Source organism: Lygodium microphyllum, chromosome 2 (assembly GCF_053477565.2).
Source record: "Lygodium microphyllum isolate KBCC chromosome 2, Lygodium_microphyllum_v1.1.10, whole genome shotgun sequence".
Classification (NCBI taxonomy): domain Eukaryota; kingdom Viridiplantae; phylum Streptophyta; class Polypodiopsida; order Schizaeales; family Lygodiaceae; genus Lygodium; species Lygodium microphyllum.
Genome location: NC_141136.1, coordinates 15,418,652 through 15,444,574, shown reverse-complemented (window position 1 = coordinate 15,444,574; position 25,923 = coordinate 15,418,652).

The following is a 25,923-nucleotide window of genomic DNA, read 5'->3' as shown; positions in this document are numbered from 1 at the left end:
AGCTTGTTGTATATAATCAAGTGCAAGTCTACCTAGGCACTAAAGATTATGATTGCCACCAAATGGGGGCTATTCAGTTACATTGCCAAGCATTTTGGGACGACTTATGCCCCAACAACCTTCTAAAACCTCATGTGTGCACTATCTTGAAGGAAATACTACAAAAGTGGCTCAAGGTGTTTATTGATGACTTATGTCTCCATTCTAATTGGCAAAACATCTTGACAAACTGCACCTAGTCTTTGAAATATACAATCAGCATCATAATGTCTCCTTAAATCCCCTCAAGAGTTAGTTTTGAGTCAAGATCTATATAATCTTAGGTCATGTCATGTCTAGAAAAGAGATTGCAAAACTCTCATTACTAAAATTAAAGCCACCATGAAGCTCTCTCCACCCACCAACCTAAAAGGAGTTCAGTGCTTCCTTGGCCATACCAAGTATTATTAGTGTTTTGTGTTAAACTATGCTACTATGCATGACTAGTTTATAAGCTACTAATTACCTAGGCCTAGACATAGAAATGCCAAGCTTCTTATGAAGCATTTAAAAAATATCTCATGTTTGATCCTATCCTAAGAGCCTTGGATTGGACCATAACATTCCCTATACATATCCACACTCCATAGTTGCTATTGGCATAGTGTTATGTCATTCCACTAAGCACAATATGGATTTCCCCATGAGCTTTGCTATAGTCGATATCTCATTGAGGAAGAAATGAAGCATTCCACAACTGAAATAGAAGCTTAGCAATGGTGTATAGTTTGAAAAATTTTCGTCATTACCTCCTTGCTACACCTTTCACTTTCTTTGACCACCAACAGGCATTGCTATACCTTGTAAATAAACCTTGTGCCATGAGATGCATCATTTGATAGTTCTTGTTACTATTAGAGTTTGATTTCTCAATTTTTGTGTGCAAAGGGAAATAGCACTTCATTGCTAATCACTTCTCACAAGTGACCACTCGCAAAAATACCATAGGAGTTAACAATCACCTCCCTGATGCTAATCTACTCCATGTTAACTAAGAAGCTTAGCTTTTTAAGGTTGATCTCATGCCTCATTTAGCATATGATATTGTGTATATTCTCAAGAAAGGCCTACCATAGTGACCAATTAAAAAAGCTCAACTAATACGCCTTATTATTAGGACCTAACTCTAGTTATTAGCCAAATCATAGAATACTCACAGGCTCGATATATCATCATCACCATAGATTACATGACTAAATAAGCTAATGCTACAGCAACCCATAAGAATGATGCACAAACTAGTATGTGGTTTCTCTAGGAGCAAGTCATGCTTTGGTTACCCCATTGAAATTGTTAGTGATCAAGGGACATACTTCCTTGATGAAGTGATTGAGCACCTACTATCTCTGTTCCTAGTAATCCATAGGAAGTCAAGTCCTTACTATCCCCAAGCAAATGGTTAGGAAGAAGCCACAAACAATATCCTTATCAATATATTGACCAAAATGGTCCCAACATCACATTCAAACTAGGATCATAAGCTTATGGTTGCACTATGGGCCTATTAAATAACTTACAAGATTGCCACAGGAAAACCCCATTCCAACTTACATATGGTATAGTTCCCATCATGCCGATAGAGTTCTTAGTCCCTAGCCTACACATTGCTAACCAACAATGTTGGGACAGCACGAGGGCTTGGTAATATTATCTCAAAGAGCTCAAACACTTGACTAAAATATGCCTAATAACCACTCACACTCTGCATGCTAAGAAAGTCTAATGAAAGGCCTCATTTCACAAGTATGTCAAGCAACAGTGGGATCTTGTATTGCACTATTCAATTGAATGCCACAAGCAAAACTTAAAACTCTAAGGCTTAGAGATGGCCAGCTTATCAAACCATTTAATTGTAGCTAAATAAATAAGTACTATCCACATGGACACCCTTCCCGTGAATCACCCATGGAAAATAACCAAAGTTCATGTTGGGAATAGAGTAGACCTTCTATGAGAAATTTGAGCAACATAGCAACAAATTCGTGTACTACACTCCGATTGAATCCAATGGCCTCATCATAAATGTTTGAGCTATTATTAGTAGTTTATAAATGGAAGATGAGCCCATGATTTTGGCCATTTACCTTCATATCCACCTTATAGTAGCTAATTTAATCTTAGCTTATATACTTATTGATATGAGGGATCAAATTATAACACACTTCCTTACTACTATTGAAAAAGGTTAGGCTAGTCACAATTACAGCCTATAGATGTTAGGTTGAATCCCTATAAAGGATGACCTTACTCCTTGCAACAAGGTAAATGTAAATTGATAGTCACCATTGAGATATTGAAAGCATCCCACACCTCTTCTATATTCTCCCAAACTGTAAAGGGAGTAGCATCAATATTCTTTTAGGACAAATATTCAAGTTTGTAACCAACTGCAATGTTAACTATGTAGATAAGTGTATCCACCTATAGTTAGTCAATGCACGCATAATCAACAACTTTCTATTCCAAAGAGGTGTGATCTAAGCCTACTCATATCACCTCTACCTCTCAGTCTGGCCCTGCACTTAACACCACCACACTCTTGGCCTAGCTCTTAAATGATCAACCCTACAAGAAGTTACCTATTAGCTCGATCACTCCATGGAGATGGCAGCCTTGCAACACAAGCCAAGAAAATAGAAGCAAATATTCACTCATTGTTATCGCAAGTTCTATCACAACCCATGCACAATAGCTTGATAGGTTCCAAAGGCCCCTCTTGAAGTGAAAGGGTAGTACGATGATTGTTGATGCTTTGGTTGCCAAAATTTTCCACTACTACATGCATAACTACTTTCTTTAGAGACTACTGCAACCACTCCAATGATGCCCTAAAAATCTAGCAAACTAGCTGCTAACAATTTGCCCTAAAAATCAAGCCCCCATTAAGCCTTCGTATAGCATTCACATCCAATAAAAATTTTCATTGCCACCTCCCATCATGTTGGTCGCTCCTTCTCTATCTATTGATATCCCCAATCAACACACCCTCTCAATCCTTTAGGCCAACTATGTGATTACCCTTTTTTTACCATAGCCCCTCAATTACATGTTGCCATAGGAGGGAACCTTCTATACATGATGTTCCTCCCTAGGCATTGGTCCATGCTCATAGACAAAACAAAACTCGCTCAAATCGAGCCCTAGTAGTTGCCCTTGGAAGAGGTACAATCTGCTCAATCGTACTCAATATCTGGGCATAGTCCAAAAGTTTTTTTTTAATAAATTCCTTGGATTTGCACACAACATACAATAGAAGTAGTAACCAAACAATCCTTCTCAAATAGTATTGTATTATTTAAATGAGAATGAATATTTTTAATATATAATCTCACTTCCTAATTTAAGCAATCGTATCAATCAAATAGAAACTCTAGTATTCAATCTTTTAATAAGTTTTCCAACATCACTCAGCTAGAATTACATGTTTTTTCAACATGCAGCTAAGTATAGCCATTTTGTTTTTAATCTCTAGAGTGCTAGAATTATTCGTACATATTATATATTCTTTTTTCTTTTAAAATTTATTTCCTCGACTATGAGATGAGTAATCTATAATTTCTTTATTTCAATTTAAGTGTTTCAATGAGATTTTTAATGAAATCAATAATTTAATATACACATTAAGAATTTAACAAATTATATATGCATTATTTTTAATGCTAAGCTTGTGTTTTGTGTAAGAACACTAATATCTTAATTGTTTCTAAATTATTGATGTTTATGTAATGATATTTAATTATAATTAGGTATTTTAATGAGATATTTAATGAATAATAAAAATATAAGATATACATTAAGAATTTAATGAATTATTTATATACTGCTTTTAATATTAAGCTTATGCTTTGTATAAAAATGCTAATATCTTTTTTTTCTAAATTATCAGTGTGCATGCGTGAATGGCATTTAATCATAAAATAGTTATAAGTATATTTTTTTAAATGCACCCTATTCTTAAGATAAATTCTATATTTTTAAAAGGATATATTTGTAGATAAGATATCTATTAATTTATAAGCTAACTTGAGCATTTATTTATGGTGATTTTCAAAACTTGAAACTTATTCAACCTTTACCTTATCATTTTCTCTCACATATACTCGTCTTTTATCATATCTCTTTCCTTATCATTCCTCAGCTCTCAATTATTTCTTACTTCCATTACTCACAAATGGTTGCCCTTTTATAGGTGAGGGGAGAGAGGTTGGGATTCTGCTAATGTCATGGGATCTTGATGTGTTAGTGTGTGGCATAAGGAGATTTAAACATCTATTGGTCTCTAATGCAAAAATTCACATGTCAATTAGAAGATGATTAGGACAAAATATCCTCATAAATAAGGGGTGGGATTTTACTCATGTCATGGAATCTCTAACATGCATCTTGTGGCAAGAGGAGAGTAAAATATCTAATTATCTAAAGTCAAAAATCCATGTGTCAATTTGGGAAGCTTTTTGGCGGGGGGGGGGGGGGGGGGGGGGGGGGGGGGGAGGTTTGGATGCCCTTATTTGATGAAAGGTCATTCGATGAATTTAAAAACAAAGCCAAGAGTACCTTTTAATAAAGAGTTCATTAAGAAGAATTTTTTTGTGAAGAGGAGAGAGGATAGAGGTGACTGTGTTGGGGGTGAGGTGGGGGGACAGGCACCATTGGTTGACACCCAAAATTAGGCAACCCCCATTTTTTTTATTTTCTTTTTACCCAATTAAGGTTTTAATTAAAGGTCGTTCAATTAATTTAAAAATAGAGGCAAGAGTGCCTCTTAATAAAGATTTCATTAAGAAGATTTTTTTTTTTGAAGAGGAGAGAGGGTAGAGGTGATTGTGATGGGGGTCAGGTGGGGGGGGAGAGGCACCATTGGTTGACGTCCGAAATCAGGCAACCCCCATTTTTTTATTTTCTTTTCTTTTTGTCCAATTAAGGTTTTTCTAACACCTTATTACTTAGCACTTGTTCCTATGCGCTTTGCATTATTTGCTCTTATTCTCATTTGTGTGCTTTGCATGCATCATCTCATGCATGTAGCTTCTCATTCCCTCTTTATCCTTTATACATTTTTCTTTGTGGGGGTGATTTTGGGTTTGGGAGGGAAATTCTATGCAAAAATCTCATGTGAAATTTCTCTTTTTTTCCTTATTATATTTTCTCTAAGGTTTTATTTTGAAACATTATGTTATTATAACACCTTATTCACGTGTAGTCCCTCTAGGAATTTATTCATGCATGGTCCCCATGGAAATTCGTTCATGCACAATCCTTGCAAAAATTCATGTGTAGTACTTGCAAGAATTCATACATGGTACTTGTGAAACTTAATTCCAACATTCATAATTATGCATGGGGAAGAATTGGTGTGTTTCACGAAGAAATCTCAATGACATAATCGAGGAGGGGAAATATAATTCTCCCAAGGGGAACAAAAGATGGTTATTCATTGATAAAATGGGGTCATTACACAATAGCCAAGGATGTAAATTATTAGTGCATGACTTTCCATCCCTTCCCCATGAGGATGAAAGTGGAAGACTTAAGACTAGAGATGCAAAAAGCTATTAACTCATATAGGGGATTTTAGAAAATGAGGTATAGGTGTATTAGATCCTCTACCCAAATCTATGGTAGGAATGAGGGTAGGAATATATTTGTCTTACAATTGATTGCTTGACAAGGTGGGTTCAAAAGCTATGAAAATAGATCAACTCTAAGGAGACAATTAAGCTATATCATGATCATATATGCTTAAGCTTTGAACTTTCCATTTTACTACTAATTGATACTCAACTAGGCTTAGAGGTCAATTTACCAAGGACTTGGAAGATACGATTCATATACAGCACAAGTATTGATCTCCATATTACCCTCAAGGTAATGAATTGGTAGAAAATGCTAATCAAAAATAGTAAAGATGTTGACCATGCATGTTTTGTGGAAATCTTAAGTTTGGATTGAAGTTATAAACAAATCTCTTTGGGCATATAGAAGACCATTCAAGGTCCACACTACTATTACTCCTTTTGACCTAGTATATGGATAGGAAGAAAAAATGTCTCTTGATATATACATATTAAAGTGAAACCAAAAACCTATATCCTAGACATATCCATTATAGTAGCTATTTCCTTTTATATTAGTATAGAAATCCTTTGTTGGTAGTAAAGGCACATGTGCCTAGCTATCCATGTATTAGTTACACTAACAATATTTGCATACCTATACATTGCAGGTGGCAGGTGCCCATCATTGTCACTTTACTCTTTATTCTTTTAGTGACATTTGAATAGGGGAATGCCAGGTCACACATTGGGACTATTGGAGTTCCCACACACACACACACACACACACACACTCTCTCTCTCTCTCTCTCTCTCTCTCTCTCTCTCTCTCTCTCTCTCTCTCTCTCTCTCTCTCTCTCTCTCTCTCTCTCTCTCTCTCTCTCTCTCTCTCTCTCTCTCTCTCTCTCTCTCTCTCTCTCTCTCTCTCTCTCTCTCTCTCTCTCTCTCTCTCTCTCCCCCACCATAGCTTTTTCTTTTGCTTACGTGCTTCCACTCAAGGCTAGCTCCCTTCAACTGGTATAAGAGCCATTTTCACCGAGAGCTTGGACCCGAATCCACATTGCTTTAGCTTCCATTTGAATACCTATAGCAAGGTTTCTCCATTGGTAGCCATAGCTTTAACCTTTGAGGTTCATATAGATATCCCATTGCTCCAAGACTCTTCAAGACGTATTGAGGCTTCAAGAAGTGTGGGTTCTTTGGCACCCATTAGAGCTTGGGTTGCAGCTCATTTTTCACGTCATTGAGGATAGTAAGTAAAAACGTTTTTTCTTAGTTGTTGACTTGTTAGTTTCCACCACAAACCTCCATTGGATTTTAGCTTGAAGGATCTTGTCCCAAGCCTTCTTGAGAAGTCATTTCTCATTGTCAAAGTGAGCATTTCGCTTAGTTGGTTCAACAACCCTTCACCCCAAGTCTGCATTGTTTGCACCTGATATTGTCATGATATCCCTAATTACCATCAGCAACTCTCGCTCATCATTTGTAGCTTATGAATGCTTCTAACACTTGGTTAGTACTCTTGGGCATTGGGTCACACACTTCTATCATTGTATGCATTGAGTTTGAGCTCTAAGCTTCAATTCATTGGTGTATACAATGGTCATATGCTATAACATATCTAGAGCAGCACACGTATCAATGTTTTGGAGCTTGTATTGATGCCTATTGATACTCATGTGATGCTGGCACACTAGTAGATATTCAATTATTTCTTGGAGATTCTTTGTGGGCCACATTGAGCTCATTTGGATCAATTTGTAGAGGTTGTTTCATTGTTGGAATAACAGAGCAACACACTATTCTATCAATGATCTTGTATGCCTATTACCATTGGATGCTTCCTGAGCACTTTGAATGCTACACTGATGCATACCATTGATGTTACATACTTGGTTGTGCTCAAAAAATGCTATTGAGATGAGATTGGAGCTTGGTTTTATTGACATTGGCAATCATTCATTGTTATGGATGCTACTTGGATGCCATAGTAAGAGGTTTGCAAACTACTTGTGTTCCATGCTTTCGATGTTTGTCATATGGATCTTGGATGTCTAGATGCCACACACTTGATATTTTGAGCTTCTTATGCTTGTTTGGCATTCAAACTTTGTTCCAATGGGAGCTACTACTTGACACTTAATACAGCACTTGATATTTGCAATTGAGCTTGAGTGTATTATAGTGAGATAGTGGGACTCATTGTGACATGTACATGCTCTCTTGATATGTATTGGATACAATTATCCTATCATGGGCTGATTTGATCTCTTGACTTAGATCTGGCACTTATACCTATCAATGTGTTGTCAATGGTATTTATATGCTTTTGGGTTGTGTGTTGAGCTTTGCTTAGTGGGTTATGCATTTGGTAGTTCTCTTCATTTACCCTTGAGACCTATCTTGTGCTATGTCTATTCTCATTGCATGTATGGTTATTGACACACTATAGTTGTGAAAATCTTCAATGTTGATTGTTCTTAGCTTTTTCATTTTGATTGCTCATAGTGGATTGTTGACCTATTCTTGTAGTTTATTACAACAGCCTATCATTTCTAATCTATGCATTCTTTGTGAGGGCAATCACTTGTACTTGATAGTTTCTTTATTGTAGTTTGTGGATAACTCATTAGCTTGGCAATCTTTCTTGTTTGCAGCTTGATTCAGGAATGGTTTTGGGACTGTTTGCAGGAAGTTACAACAGCATGTTTTTCCCTTCTATGCACTTGCTTGGTCATTATGAATGGTGGTTCTCATGGCAATGCTATCTTCAATATTAAAAATTTTGATGGGACCAACGCCAAAAATTGGAAGACATAAATATGGTAGGTTTTGGTGCAAAAATTGCAAGTTAGACCACTAAAAAAATAAGGGCACTAAATCCAAAAACATTGATGCCAAGGATTGGGCTAAAATGGTGAGCTATGCAGGTCCACAATCATTTTATCACACTCTAAAGCAAGTTCACTATAATGTTGTAACTAACAGTCAAATTATATATCAGCTTTGGATACATATTAAGAATCCTTATGACAAGCAAGTCCTACATGTCAAATGTATTTGCTTAAACAGTGGACCATTGCATGAAGGAAGGGACTTCTATGTCTGCACATTTGAATGAGTTTCATTCCATCATCAGCCATCTAGCTTCAAGATCATGATACTTTGCATCCTTTATTTCTGCTTGGTACACTACTTGAGTCATGGGATACCTTTGTATGGCTCTATGTGCTAACACTTCAAAAGATAGGCTAAAATTGCAAGATGTTGAGAGTGTCCTCTTGGTAGAAGAGGTGAACAAAAAGAATGTGGATGCTTCCCATAGGTCATGTGCATTAACTATGAGAGGCTAGCAGGATGGCAAGGGCTATGGTAGAGACTCTCAAAGGTCTTAGTCTAGGACACATGGACAGTCTCGCAATAAGTCCTATGACTGTAAGTCATCTTACTTGTCATTATTGCAAAAAAACAGGTCATATTTGGCCATAACACTATAAAATACGCGAAGAGGCACGCAAGAAAAAGGGTAAAGAGAAAGTGCAAGATAATAATGACCATAGAATTTTGCCTAGCAAGTCTAGCATCAAGATTGAGGAGATTAATGTAGTGCATCTTGATGTGTCTTTTGATCTCATTTTGATAACTTCTTCCTTAGATGCTTTGCAGTTGAGTGATGCTTTGTTAGGATATACTCAATATTGGTTGATAGATTCAAGGGCTTCCTTTCATGTGACCCCTCACAAAGAGTAGTTTCACTCGTATCATTGCATGACTCGATCTATCAGTTTTTAAGGTAATGATTTGACATTAGAGATAGTTGGTATTGGTGATGTCCTACAGTTTGGTTCAAGCAACATGTTCACTCTTCATAATATACATCATGTATCGGCTCTCATAAAAGCCTTATCTCGACTTGCACCTTGGATGATGCAAGTTATTTTGTCTCTTTTGGTGATTCCTTGTGGAAGATTACCAATGGGAATCTTGTTATTGTACGTGATGCTAAGTCTAGTACCCTTTATCCCTTGCTTGTATTTAGGTTAGTTGATCATGTTTTGGCATTGGCTATAGTCCCACATGTATCTCTTTGGCATCGTCACCTTCGGCACATGTCTTTGAAAGGAATGAAAATGCTTAAAACTTTACAATATCTTCTCCCCTTAGATTTTAAGTATTTTTAGTCTTGTGATCATTATTTATATGGTAGACAAACATGTAGTATGCATAAGGCTAGATATGCTCAATGCTCGACCCTCACAAGGTGCCACCAATGATCCATGGTACTCAAAGTTGTAAGGTCCCCAATTATGAGAAGAAGCCATATGTGGGCACGGACATTGGGTGGGTCCTCACTTGTATGTCAGATGAGGTCTATGTGACCAGATGGCAAAAAGGTGACCTTTATGGATCTAGCCTTTGGGTTAGATAGAATAGTTATACTGGTAGCAACTCGAGGCACATGCATCGAGTTGTGGGATGTGCGAGTTACCAGAGGTCCCTATTTTGGGATCTTGGGTCTGTGGAAGCGGTCCCTAGCTGGGGGGTCCCAAGGGGGCTAGCAATCCCCTTGACGGGGATCCAAAGGCAATGCCCCCAACCCAACGATAAAGGAAATATTCCTTGGAATATTCCTTGGCCAACTAGGAAAGGTTCATATCATGGTTGGACATGCCAACCAGACTACCTCATGGGCTATAAAGGGAAGACCCCTCTAAAGCCATCGTCAATCTATCTTTCACCCGGTCAGAGTTTTTCCAACAACCCTAAGCTCTTCGCCTATTATCTACCTAAATAGCCACATTTAAGATTCATAGTGGAAGCACACAAGTGGATAGAACCATATTTGTATCAATTCATTTTTTGAAATTAGAGTAGTCTCTATTCTTCTCATATTTGCTATGTGTTCTCTACTCCTCCTTGCTCAGATTCTGTCTGTTGCACCGTGTAATTTCTACATGATATTAGAGTCCAGGAGACTTTGAGGAGTGAAGAGTACACGAGAGACAAGAGCTCCAACAGTGAAGAGGAGAAATATCATCTGCTACATCCAGTAGGAGTGTTGGTACATTAGGTGGTGTTGCTACTATACTAGCAATTCAAACACTGAGGATTCTTCCACCAACCTTTAGCAAAGGCAAGTTAGATGGTATAAACTATACTTTTTAGAATTTTAAAATCACAACTATCCTTGATTCTTATGAGCTTCTAGAGATAGTGCACTAGGGACTCATCCAGAACCACAACCCATCCCCAACCCATTCAAAATCAACTGTTAAGATTCCTCCAAATGCAAATCTTCTACAAGCTTAGAAACGAAGGAATGCAAATGCATTATGTGCCTTAGTTACAAGTTGTTCTAACAATGCTTTGACCTTGATTCAGTATACAACTAAGGCATCGTAGGCTTGGAATGTATTGAGGAGTCAATACAAAATGAGAATCAAACAAGGATTTAGAACTTGGAGAATCAACTATAGCAAGAGGGAAGTTTGTTGTAGGAGAGACATTTTAAAGCATTCATTACTTGGATTAAGAATTTGCATGACCAGATGGTTGGTGCTGGGATACAAAAGACTAGTGAGGAGCTAGCATTGAGGTGTCTTTAGATTTTTCCATGAAAGTTTGATGGATTGATAACTACCCTAAACACTCAGGTGAGACCCTAAGCTTTGATGTTTGAGGAATTTGAACACTACTAATAGAGTAGGAGCCAAGGCTTAAAGCACGAGAAGGTAGCAGTAGTAGAGATGTTGCATTCTCCGCCAATGCAAAAGGCAAAGGTGGTTCCTCTACCAACGGTGACAAAAAGAAGAATGGTGGTAAGAAAAAGTTTCAAGGAGAGTGCTTCTACTACAAGAAAAAAGAACATGCAATTGCAGATTGTCATGTTAAGAAGGCAAATGAAAATAATGGCACCGTGAAGACTAAAGAAAAGGAATTTGTCATGGTGACCATTGAGAAAGTGTATTCCTCAATGCAAGAAATATCTAACATTGACTCATGGATATTGAACAGTGGTGCCTCCCATCACATGACCAAAAAGAAAGGTCTATATAGTTCTATGAAGCCTCTATAAGAATCCATCACTGTGTGACGATTGGGAATGCAAAATGCCTTGCTAAGGGCATAGGTACTGTTTTCTTTGTTACTTCAAATGGTGAACTCAAGAATCTTTCAAATGTGTTGTATGTTCCAGAGGTTAGGAGAAATCTGCTATCAATTGCTTCTATAAGTGATATTGGCCATGAGGTGAGATTCACTAAGATAGGTGTAGAAATTATCAACAGTACTAGCAAATTTGTTGGCAAAGGAGAAAGGAGGAACAACTTGTATGAGCTAAGTGCTCTTATAGCCACCACTAATATGGGCACAAGTAAAATTTGGCAAGAAAGATTTGGTCACATTGGTTTTACAGTGTTAAAGGATATGCATAAGCAAAGTATGGTTGCTCACTACCTACAGTATAACTGAAAAGAAGGAAACATGTGAAGCCTATATAATGGGCAAGCAATAGAAAAAAGCATTTCCACAAGAAAGCATGAATACATGGAAGGCTCCTTTAGAGTTGGCGCATGCTGACTTGTGTAGTAAAATGCCTATAAAAGCCTTGGGAGGATCATCTTATTTTATGTTGATCTTCAATGATATATTAGGAAGATGTGGGTGTACTTCCTTTGTGATAAGGCTTAAACATTGGTAAGTATAAAGAATAGCTAAAACTTGCTGAGAATGAAACAAGGCAAAGTGTGAAGAAGTTTAAAACACATGGTGGTGGTGAGTTCAACTCAAAGGAGTTTGAAGACTTTTGCAACGACAAAGGTATTAAGCGGCATCAATTGACAATGCCTCATACACCTCAGCAGAATGGCATTGTTGAATGCTGAAATTACACCATTGTGGAAATGGCAAGGTACATGCTTAAGGGCAAGGGATTGCCTAACTAGTTTTGGGTAGAAGCTGTTAATATTGCAGTCTACATTCTCAATGGGAGTTACACAAAGGCTCTTAAGGGAAAAACTCCTCATGAGGCCTATTCTGGTAAGAAACCATTTGTCTCACATTTTAGAACTTTTGGATGTGAATGTTCATACACATATTCCAAAGTATAAAAGAAACAAGTTAAATGCAAAAAGGACAAAATGTATCTTCTTGGGTTATAGTGATGAGCAAAAAGCTTACAAATTGTATGACCAAGAGGCAAAGAAGATCATAGCGAGCCATGATGTGGTATTCAAGGAGTAGCCACATATAGTGGAGAAGAAGAATATAAGTTCTTCCAGTTTATCATCTAGTGAAGAAGAAGTCCACTATGAACCTATCCCAAGAGCTCTCTCTACTCTAAAGGAGGAGGAAGAATCATCTTTGAATGATGAGGAAAAAGTTCACCAACCTACAATCACACCACCAGAAAAGCCATTGCCAGGATGGGTGAATCAACTCTATGATCACAGAAATCCTATGCCTACTATAGTTGAGAAAAAGATAGATGAACGAAGGAGGTCTCTGAGAATAGAGGAGCAATGAAAGGATTATGCTCACACAGTCAATATGGCCTTGATGATTGAGATTATGAGAGAAGTAAAGGAGCCAACAAACTTGCAAGAAGCGCTTACCTATCCCGCATGGAGAGCAGGTATGCAAGTTGAGTATGACAGTATAATGAAGAATGATACTTGGGAGCTAATGGACTAGCCAGAAAAGAGGAAGATTATTGGCACCGAGTGGGTCTGGAAGGTAAAGTACAAAGCTAATGGTAGCATAGAAAAGTATAAAGCTAGATTACTTACACATGGATTTTCACAAGTTGAAGGATTTGATTTTCAAGAATCATTTGCTCCAATTTCTCAAATGACAACTATTCGCATAGTACTTGTAGTGGTTGCTCATAAAAAGTGGCCAGTTTACCAAATGCATGTCAAATTAGCATTCATGAGAATGGTGACCTCAAGGAGGAGGTGTACATGGCCCAACCACCAGAGTTTGAGGCCCCATATCTGAGAACAAAGTCTATAACCTGAAGAAGGCATTGTATGGGCTGAAACAAACCCCTAGAGCATGGTTCCAGAGCATATAGATAAATTCTTTCTAGGTTGGAATTTCAAAAGATGTGTCTCAGATGCTAACTTGTATGCTTACATGGATGGTGAAAATTTTGTAGTGATAGTCACGTATATGGACGACCTTCTTATTATAGGTGACTATGAAGATATGGTCCATCGGACTCAAAAGGCCTTGAGCTCTAAGTTTGAAATGATAGACTTGGGCTTGTTGCACTATTATTTGGGGATTGAAGCTTGGAAAAATCTTCATCTCTCAAAAGAAGTACGCATGGGAGATCTTAGAATCATTTGGCATGACCAAGTGTAAGGAGATAGCTATACCTATGGAGGTCAATGTGAAGTTATCCACCATTGAGGATACATTAGCACTAGCAGACATTGGAAGGTACAGGAGGTTCATTGGTAGCCTCATCTACTTGTGTAACACTAGGTCAAATATCAATTTTATTGTTGGGGTTTTGAGCAAGCTCTTAAACAAACTCCTTAAAAAATCATCGAAAAGCTGGGATGTGGGTGCTTAAATACTTGAAGGAAACTCTTGACTATGGTATCACATGCAACTTTAGAAATGCTCTTATAGAGAACTGTGACTCAATTTGGATAGGTGACAATGATTCTAGAAAATCAGTTTCTAGATATTGTTTTGTTCAGGAATCTTCTCTTATATCAATAAAAAGTAACCAATTGCGGCATTGTCTTCTATATCGAAGTAAAGTACAAGGTAGCTTGCTTTGTTGCATGTGAATATAGTATGGTTAAGGAGGATCTTATGGCATATGGGAGTACATGATGAAGATCCAACAATGCTAAGATGTGACAATCGGAGTTGTATCGCCATTGCCAAAAATCCAATTTTTCATGTATGCACCAAACACATTGAGATCCAGTATCAGTATGTGCATGACTTGATTGAGGACGGGATAGTAGAGCTAGCCTACTATCCAACGGAGGAGAATGGAGCAGATATCTTCACCAAAGCTCTTACAAAGGATCTCCTTCGAATTCATCTTCAGAGACTCGCCAAGAATGTAGTTCACCTGTGGAGGACATTGAGGGGAGGGTGTTAGATATGCTCAATGCCCCATCCTTATAAGGTGCCACAATGATCCATGGTGCTCAAAGTTGTAAGACCCCCATTATGATGAGAAGCCATATGTGAGCATGGACATTGGGTGGGTCCTGACTTGTATGTCAGATGAGGTCTACGTGACCAGATAGCAAAAAGGTAACCTTTGTGGATCTAGCATTTGGGTTAGATAGAGTAGTTATCCTGGTAGCAACTCGAGGCACAATGCATCGAGTTGCGAGATGTGGGAGTTATCAGGGGCCTCTAGTTTGGGGTCTAGGGGCTACGAAAGCAGCCCCTGGCTGGAGGTGTCTTAGGGTGGCCACAACAGTGTCCCCAATCAGACAATAAAGGGAATATTCCTTATTCCCTGGCCAACTAGGAAAGGTTCATAACACGGTGCGACATGCCGACCAGACTACCTTCCTAGGCTATAAAGGGAAGACCCCTCTAAATCCATTGTCAGTCTATCTTTCATCGAGTCAAAGTTCTTCTAGCTACCCTAAGCTCTTCGCTTATCATCTGCCTAGATTCCCATCTAAGCTTCATAGTTGAAGTGCTTGGGTGGACAAAGCCATATTTGTATCAATTTCTTTGAAATTAAAGTAGTCTTTGCTCTTCTCATATTTGCTATGTATTCTCTACTCCTTGCTCAAATTATTTCATTGTGTAGTGTAATTTCTACAGAAGTGTAGTATGAAGTACATGGATGAGATTTTGGCTCTTGTTCATTTGGATGTATGTGGTCCCATGCCCTATTAGTCACTAGGTGGTGCAAAGCACTTTGTCACATTCATTGATGATTTTATTGATGTAACGTTTGGGCTTACCCTATTCAGGAGAAATCAGATGTCTTGTCTACCTTTCAACATTGGCTTACTCTTGTTGAGAACCAGTCTGGTGGGTATTGAAATACCTAAGGTCAGATAATGAGGGTGAGTATTTCTTGAAAGCTTTTGAGTTGTTTTACGATGACTCGGGTGTTAAGTGTTAGTTGACTACCTCTCACACCCCTCCCTAAAATGGTATTGCCAAATATATAAACAAGATGATTCAAGGTTGTTGAGGACAATTCTATTGACCTTATCAAGATCTCAACTAACCAGAATCCTACAAATCTTCTCATGAAAAGTCTTTTAGCAAAGTGTTTTGCCTTCCTTAGGAGGTTGATGGGCATTGGATGAGATGAGTATATTCCTCATCCTATTATATTGTATGTACATGTTGTAGTTTTTTCATTTTACTTTTCATTCCTCCCTTGAGGCACATTTGCCTTTAAGTTGGAGGTTGTCAAGGGTAAAGTTGCTTGTGCCTAGCCACTCATGTATTAGTTACACTGACAGTAGTTGTACACCTATGCACTACAGCTGTGATGGGTGCCCATCATTGTTGCTTCATTCTTTATTCTTTCAATAACATTTGAATAAGGAAAGGCTGGTCACACGTTGTGACTATTGGAGTTCCCACCTCCAATGTCTCTCTCTCTTGATCTTGCTCCTTCCACCATAGCTCTTGCTTCCGCTCGCATGCTTCCACTCAGGGATCACCCCCTTCATCTATATAACACATTGTTGATAACTACATTTTGGATCCCTACTATGGACTTGAAAATCCCTATCATATCGCATGTCATTAGAAAGTTCTCGAAAAGCACATTTTAAATCTTCAATCTCTAAGAAGTTTTCACTCAAAATCTGAGAGATAATTAAGGCGACAAATACTTTCCCTAAAGGATGATGCTTGTTTTCTCTCTCTCCAATCTTTCCTCAAAAGTCCATTTTTGCTACCTCCCTAGTCCCCTAATGTACTCTACACCTCACTCTACACACACATATATTTCCATATATGTATCGAGGGACGTGCACAAATGAATTAGAAGATAGAATTGCATGTATGTATCAAAGGACAACCACAAAAGAATTAGAAGATAGAATGGCACAAGTGTTGCAAGCTAACAAAGAAGCCTAAGTAGATTACTACACGTGCCAAGCTAAAAAGGATAGCCAAGTCTAGTGGCAACATTTTAGAAAAGGAGTTTGAGGAGAGGGACTTGCTGATGAAATACAAGTCAAAGTTAGATTATAGCTTCCAAAGGAACTAAAACCTAAATGGCTAGTCATACAAAGTTGTGAGAAACACCCTAATGATACTTAATATAATCTATTAACCCTTGTTGTTAAGCATCTTAAACACAAAGTTGATGATTATACTCTCAAAATATACTCCCCAAGGACCATTGTACTAGATACATCAACTCGTTTTGTTGAGCAATAATGCTCAACATAGAGGGTGGCAAGATGATAGGGAAAAACAACACCCTTAACAAGTAAGACGTAGGAGCAAGAAGTCTAGGGAGTTTCAATGTCTAGCCAACCATAGTTATGTCGACACATGGCCTACTATGGAGTGCAAGGGGTCTATTATCATCAAACTAAGGGGTTGGGAGCTAGTTGAACTAGAGAACTAGAGAATTGATTGTGCAAAGTAGAAAGTCAAGTTCAAGACATACAAAAGTGAGAAAATGTAGACATTGACTACAAGTAGAGATTCAAAGCATGCAAGAGAAGTTGGAAGTCTATAAAGAAAAAAACCATGATTATGAAGGGATTGGTACGAGGCAATAGCAAGAGGGAATTTCGAAGTAGAAGGTTGTAGGTTGATGAATTTCAAAGTTGAAGGGGATTTGGATGGCATCTACTATGAACCTCTTTTGCAAGATTCCTACCTACTCCTTTATGTAACCCTATTGTTCAACCTATATAATCATGATAAAAGCTCTAGCCTAAAGAAGTTGTGCTATGATTTGTATCCATCTGCATGTTTCTATCTTAGTTCTATTACCTTTCATTTTCCAACAACAAAAAATTTAGTTTTTCATTATAGTGCAACCTCATGGATAATATAGTTCTTTTGTCAATTTCCACTTATTTTCATCTATGTTGTCATGATCTCAAAGCTTTCATATATTTTATCTATTTGTAGCTGGCATGTATACAAGCTTGATGATCAACGCTTTGCAATTTGAAAACTATCTACTACAAAGTTCATTTTCTTTGCATCCATCCATGGTATATAGATAGGTCTTAAGTTGTATTGCACAACATGTAAAGTGTTTGAGGCAATATATTATAACATGTCACTTGATTTATGAGATATGTCGTGCATGCTTGCTTTACTAGTGTCTTCCTCATTGTGTTAATTAGCACTCTGAATGTTTTGTCATGTGCTTGATTAGTTATCATCCTCCCTTTCTAGTAGCATGCTTGCTATTCAATCCTATTAACTAATAGCTAGTCATCATAGACAATAACTCCAATGTTCCTATCATGAAATTCTATCATTCAAATTAAGGCATGTATGGTTACCTTATTATAGTATATGTTTACCACTCATAAAGTGCTTGATAAAGATGTCATTGCCATAGTCTAATGCCTTATCATTATCAAAGAAGTCAAGATATATTAGAACCCCTCATCTTACCATATCTCAAGGACCCTTGAGCTATTATTATTAGGCATTATTGACTTCACAACCTAAAGAATAATAAGTTCAAAATTTTAATTTAAAACATAAGAAAAGCAAACAAAAGAGAATGCTTTACCCTCATTTTCAAGAACATCCTGGTAGAATGTATTGCCTACATACACTTCTTATTATCCCATTCATGTAATTTGCATACTAAGTAGCTATAAGTTGTTAGTTAATAAGGAAGCAAGAAAGATAAGGAAAGCACCACCTTGATCCTCAAAAACCTCTAATTAAGAGGATAGTGGATGTGAAAGATTCCATGAGCAATAGGGATGGGTTGGGGCCTACAAATATCCACTACTCTCTTATTGAATACTCTTCTTATTTAAAGACACCTTGTTTGTGGAAATGAGATTAAATCTAGTTTAGTTCCATTGTAGCCATTTCTATAACTACCAAGGTCTTCTTAAAATCCAAGTAGATAACTTTTAGGTGGAGCATTTCTTGAATGCATATCTTGATGTTATGATATTTAATATTGTTATTTTTATGAAACAAGTTGTTATTGATTGTGTTTTTTTTATGGATGTTATTACTATTTTTCATATGTTGCATGATATTGAATTGTTGCGTACATATGTGTGCGACATTGGTTGTATGATCCTAGGCGAATAGATGGGATCTGATATCTTTTATGTTTTTGGTAAGCATGTTATTAGTAGCTAGAGTAATGTAAATGCAATGATTTTTGTATTTACTAGTGGATCACCTTTGATACATGGACTATTAATTTGGACTCTTGATGTGTAAATTATTATTCATCTGTACTCTTATTATTTGTATGCACATGACTATTCATTGATTTGTAACCTTTATGTTATGACCTTTTGGCAAGACAAATATTTTGTAAGGTTAGAAGGATGGTTTGGACATTATAAATTATTAGAGAAATCTAGGCATTCAAGCCAAGAAAAGCAAAAACCCAAAATGGATGCAATTTTCTATTTTAAGCATGAAAGCAATAAGATTGTATGCAAGAACTCTAAGAAAGAGCAAAATATAGATATATTGTAACTACTCATTTGTGATAGAATTCAAAGCTTTAAGAGTTTTGTGGGGGATCTTAGCATGTTTTAGATGCAATGATAATGTCAAAACATAAAGATTAGACATAGGAAAATCTCTACGACTATTTTGACAACTTTAGGAGACCTATTCATGCATTGAACCTTGTTTTTTTTATCTCATTTGGATGTAAGCATGAGGTATGTATGTATATAACTATGTAATTAATTATTTCCATAATGGAAGACTAGCATTCCTTCATGGTAACTTCATGCATGCAAAGTTGTTTGGCAAGGGAAGTGAAGTTTCCATGCTCTTCCCACTCTTCTTCCCTTTTGGATTATAGTTCGGGCATATTAGGACTCTCTCTCTCTCTCTCTCTCTCTCTCTCTCTCTCTCTCTCTCTCTCTCTCTCTCTCTCTCTCTCTCTCTCTCTCTCTCTCTCTCTCTCTCTCTCTCTCTCTCTCTCTCTCTCTCTCTCTCTCTCTCTCTCTCTCTCTCTCTCTCTCTCTCTCTCTCTCTCTCTCTCTCTCTCCCTCCCTCCCTCCCCCTACCCCTCCCCCTCCCCCTCCCTCTCCCTCTCTCTCTCTCTCTCTCTCTCTCTCTCTCTCTCTCTCTCTCTCTCTCTCTCTCTCTCTCTCTCTCTCTCTCTCTCTCTCTCTCTCTCTCTCTCTCTCTCTCTCTCTCTCTCTCTCTCTCTCTCGCTCTCTCTCTCTCTCTCTCCCTCCCCCTCCCCCTCCCCCTCCCCCTCCCCCTCCCCCTCCCTCTCCCTCTCTCTCTCTCTCTCTCTCTCTCTCTCTCTCTCTCTCTCTCTCTCTCTCTCTCTCTCTCTCTCTCTCTCTCTCTCTCTCTCTCTCTCTCTCTCTCTCTCTCTCTCTCTCTCTCTCTCTCTCGCGTTAAGGTTATGAATTGGGCTCTTCCACATATGTTTCATAATCATCAATAATAACCTTTCCCATATGTTATCACCTAGGTAATGCCAACTTCCATGGCAACTTCAACACTACCATGCCAAGCCATTCATATGGCAAGTTGATTGCAAGTAGTAAGCCTTATTCAATAAAATTCATTTGCAACATCAATGACTTGCCATCAAGCCTGATGCATCACCTTAAATGTGCAGGTATGCATATCCAACTTATGCAAATTAGGCAACACTAAAGATGCAAATATCTTCCATCTCAATGTGCACATTGTTACATTGATTTGTCCCAAAATTAATCTTCCTCTCTCTAAATATATGCAATTGGTGTACACATAATATTGGCATCACTATGCTCCTACAACTTTTATCGCACAAATGCTAGTACAATACTATGCTTCTCTCTCTCTCTCTCTCTCTCTCTCTCTCTCTCTCTCTCTCTCTCTCTCTCTCTCTCTCTCTCTCTCTCTCTCTCTCTCTCTCTCTCTCTCTCTCTCTCTCTCTCTCTCTCTCTCTCTCTCTCTCTCTCTCTCTCTCTCTCTCTCTCTCTCTCTCTCTCTTTGTGCATTAAAGGCAGTGGCAATCGATGGCATTTTAGTCAAAGTTGTGAATGGCACATTGAGGAGCCGACAGGGTGTAGATGTAGGAAAGGCTACCAAACATGGGACATGGGTGGAGATAATGTCCAATCGACAACATTTTAGTCAAAGTTGCGAATGGCACATTGAGGAGCCGACAGGGTATAGATGTAGGAAAGGCTACCAAACATGGGACATGGGTGGAGATAATGTCCAATCGACGGCATTTTAGTCAAAGTTGCGAATGGCACATTGAGGAGCCGATGGGGTGTAGATGTAGGAAAGGCTACTAGACATGGGACATGGGTGGAGATAATGTCCTACTACTAACACAACACATGCATAGAGAGAATGTCCCATTGCAAGCAACAAACTATATAAAAGAGGGGAGAGAATCATAGTTGTTGGTTGTGTTGCAAACCTATGTATAGCCATAGAGGTTAAGTAGTGAAGGGTCATCTTACTCAATGCCATATCCTTCTTAAGTCTTTCTGCCAAGTCTTCTTTAACTAGCATCATGGGTACTCTCACAGAAAAGCTTATCTTGTACTGTTTCCCCAGTCATTGTGTTTGGCAATAATACTACCTTGGTCATTGTATCTGACAATCGTCTTTTGTTTCCAGAGATTTGTGTTGAGACTCTTTGGTCCCTAATTAATGTATTGATTTCAACTTCAGTTTTATACATATTGGGTTGAATATTAAGTACATTTGTTATTTGATCCCTGTTAACCCTCAAACGAACAAGGTGGAAAAGCCAAAAAATCTAAAGCAAAAGACAAGGCCAAGGCAAAAATGAAAGAAAGGATGAAGGCATACTAAGAAGAATTCAGAAACACAAGAAGTGCAGAAAAGTCCTAAATCAAGGAGAAAGGTGCACGAGAAAAAGCGCAAGTCAATACTTTTGTAAAAAAGTGCAGGGCACACCATGATTTATTTTAAGAGTGCCGGGCTCTCACCCGTGTAATTTGTAAAGGTAGATGGGTTGTAGGAAGGAAGCTAGGAAGATAGAAGTACAATGGGAAAAAGGGCCTAGGCTAGCCATGTAAGAAAGGGGATGAGGGGATGACCACCCAAAAGGGATTTAGGGTTTTGTATATAAAGTTGAAAAGTGAATGAGAAGCTCATTCTTGTGTGTGGCCAAAAATGGCTCTCCTCTTCTTCTTCTTCGTCGTGTTATTGCTTGCTTGAGCTTGTGCTTGAGAGAGGGAGTAAGAGAGTGTGAGGGAGTGAGTGTGTGGGGGTGAGGGACCGGGGTGGAGAAACTCTCCGTCTTCTCCTCTTCTCTTCTCTTCTCTTCTCTTCTCTTCTCTTCTCTTCTCTTCTCTTCTCTTCTCTTCTCTTCTCTTCTCTTGCTCACGAAAATGGAGCTTGGAGCATGGAGCTTGAGGATGGAGCTCGCTTGAAGCTTGCACTTGGATTGTGGAGCTACCAAAGTGCTCGGGAGAGGAGGTAACTCAATCAGGCATAGAGATAAGCTCACTACACCCATAGAGATGGATAGTGTATCAGCTATGTGAGAGGTAGCCATTAGTGCTTGACTTGGAATGCTTGAAGCAATAAGCGGTCCATGGGTCTTGGCGGTTGAGCGTTGTCGAAGGGTTTACGAAAGCATAGTCGCGTCTTCAGAAGACCTTGATATATATCAAGATGGAAGATCAAGCAAATAAATAATCAAGACGAAAATGATGCCTGTATTACAATTTTTGGTTCAAGTACAAGTATCAAGACGGAGCAACCAGAGCAACCAAAAGCCTCGCTAGAAAACCACTTTATGTTATAAATCAGAATACAAGAACATCAGATATGTCATCCAGTCGTCAAGAGAATATCTTCAAATTAAACTCTTCTTCAACTGATAGATCAGCTAGTTTGTGTCTTTAGTGTAGCACTAAAGTCAGTGTCAGTAGATTGAGGGAGAGCACATTGGGGTAAAAGAAGCTCACTCAAAGGATTAAGATGGGCCGAAGTAGTGATGACATCCATAAGGTAATAAAAAGTCATATTCTTTATCAATTCCTCAGGTAGTTGCTTCTCAGACTTCGATAGCAAAGCAAATATTAAAAAAAATACTGATGAAAGAGATCCACTCTACGTGTGTGTACGAAGAAAAGATGGTATAAGCCTTCAAAGATATTCCTCTTAATGCTCCTATTCACATCTTCTTGGAGGCCGGTAAGTTATGGCCATAACCTTGCCTCGTGGTACAAAAATAGGGTTGAAGAATCTACTAGCAGCTTCCAACTTCAGTGCAGGCTGTAGGCCATATGAATATAAACTCCACGTAGCAACACACGACTCAAATTATAAGGCGTAGTAGCTCTGCAAATTTTGCAGACTGAGACCAAGATTTCTCGCCATGAATGGTGCAAGTGGCGAGCCAATATATGAGTCAAATTAGATGGGGAAGACGGCATGCTTGATGTGTCAAAATCACTAATTCCAGTGGACTACGCGGGAGCCTTTGTGAGGATGTTGAAGTAAATGGTCTGGAAGGAGTAGGAGTACTCTTTCCTCTTCGTGGACTATTGTGGTGTGTCGCTCTGGATCACTGCTGCCTGTGTATCATCATATGAAGAACCTCTATTGCCGTTTTGTGCTGCGCTTCATCCTCCAAGTTCCTTGAGAATCCTCGATCTCCCTCTCCAAAGCGTGTTCCCCCCATTTAACATCAAGCAAACCGACTGAGCTGCGTTATTCTATTCCTGTGGCACAACCCAGTCTGGTTCCGATTGATCTCATCAGTCGAGTAGGCTATGGGGAAGGGACTGGTGGGTGATCTTCTCTTGCGCGTTGCTGTCTTGGTGCAAGACCTCTCTTCTGACGAGCATCCATTTGAAGCTCCCGCTTTTTTTTCGGCATCATTTGTAAGCTCCAATATTTTGTTCTTCTTCGTTCTTCTCTTGTCATCACCTTCAATCGACGTCTTTAGATTGCTCCAGTTCTACATCTTTCGTCAAAGATTTAATGCTAACTTTCACTCGTTCCAATCCTCTGCTTCAGCTCCTTTGTGATGACGTAATCCAAGTCTCCGAGCTCTATCGCCATCGGTTTGTCGAACTTCCTCATCCTCCTTGTCTCCTTCTTCGCTCTTGCGCTTCCTCTGATTCTCAACGCCCGACTAGTTGTAACATAGGTCATGAGGATAATGCCCCCCCCTTTTGTGGAAGCCTCGATGTTTTTCAGACGACATACCAAAAGCTGGAGTTGGAATTCGCTAATTCTGGCCATTCTTGGACCAGTTTGACACAACAGCTATATTCCGCTCTCGCCTCTGCAGACCAAGCTATTTGTGCAGTGAATGTGAACCTTAGATTTCTTTGTGAGAAAGTAGCTAGTCTGAAGCTGACATTACAGCGAGTTAATGATGTGATGAACGAGCTCCGAAAAGCTGCTCTACACTTAGGACGGAAGGGTCCCCCCAGTGCACGTCCTCTTCCCCCAAAATAGCTCCCTCCTTTTTCCCAAAACAGGATTCGCCTCATCTCTGAATAGAACGGCCTTGCCTACTTGCTTTTTCCCCATTTTAATAGCATACCACGTAACTTTTGCATATCTAAAAGCGGCCTTTGACACCATACTCCCATGTAACATTAGAGCTTTGCAAAATAGTAGCTGCCCAAGTCCACTGTGATACAATGACACTCATAATCAAGCCTGTCTTGATGCTCCTACTAGTTATATTGCACCATTCTGAGGTGTGCTAAACATCAAGTAAGCTCTCACATTTGGCAAACATATCCACCAATGTACTTCGACTTGCATCTCTTGGAATTAGTTTAGTACTTCCTCACAAAGTCCATATTCGGCATATCTTGAAATAAGTGTAGCCCATGAGATTGCATCTCGAGTTTCCAATCTATCAAAAACCTTATTCTTCTCCATCTTCGGCATAGAATGAAAGAGCAAACATAACAACTAAGTATGTACAAAGTAACAAATCTCATGCACAACTTTTGGGTGGTTTACACACCTCGAATGCGCAGCAATACGACAGCGTGAGCTCCCTCTACATTTTGGTTCCATTGCCACAACCAACGAATTCAAGCTTGAGCACTTACGTGCCTCATATCGAACATCTAAGTAAGGGATTCATCCGCAAAACGGAGCTTGAGATAGGTAGAAAGTTTGGGTTTTTTTATCTTCGATACAATTAATTATTCTGGTTATCTTGGTTGTTTGATGATTGGAAAAGAAGGGGAAATCATTTCAGTTATTTTCTTTTTATTCTTGTTGCATTTAGCGTAGGTTAGAATTAAGAAATCAGATTGGAAAAGTGTACAGTTTGTTGTTGTAAAACAGGGCAAAACAGGGCACAAATCATGGTAAACGGAAAAAAGAGTGGTTGAAATGATTAATGTCAACAAATGAGGGATTGGGGATAGCAAAACCTTGCCCAAGAAGGGGTTTAAGGGCCAGGAGACCATAGAAGAGCTCATTTTTCACCCGAGCATTGAGAGAGAGAGAGAGAGAGAGCTTCCATTGGTGATTCGATTCGATCTTGCCATCGGGGAGTTCTTCGCACACGTCAGGTATATCAAACCCTTCCTCCTACATTCTTGTTGTGATCTAGAAGTTTTTGTGCCTGGTGATTGCTTGGATTGCTAGATCTAGCGAAATCATCCTCGACAATGCCGTTATCACGCGTGACTTGGCTCGTCCGAGTGGCTTGGTTTTGGGTCCAGTCCCAGAATTGGCCCTCGACCCTCCTACATTTGGCCAATTCGGCCCATCCAAACGAACAACTCGGTCAACACCTTTAAATCCATCCCTCAGCCCTCACACCTCGGCCCGTCCGAACATATCATTCGGCTCTGGTTGGATTCGGCCCTCAGCCAACTTGATTCAGCTCAAACCACTCGGCTCGTCCGAATGATCGACTCAGCCCAAAAACCTGACTTGACCCTCGGCCACATCCATTCGGCTATCCAAGCTACAAATTCCACCACTGTTTTGATTTGGCCCTCGGTCACATTTATTCGACCATCCGACCACAAATTCGGCCACTGTTCCGATTCGGCCCACATTCGAGTCTACCACTTGGCCCTTGCAATTCGAACAAGTTGGGCCGAGTCAAATTTTTGCAAATTTCTTGGAACATTGCACCAGACCCAGGTAGATCTCAACATCGCAAACCTTGGGAGCCATCTCGATGCCCAAAACTCGATTTTGG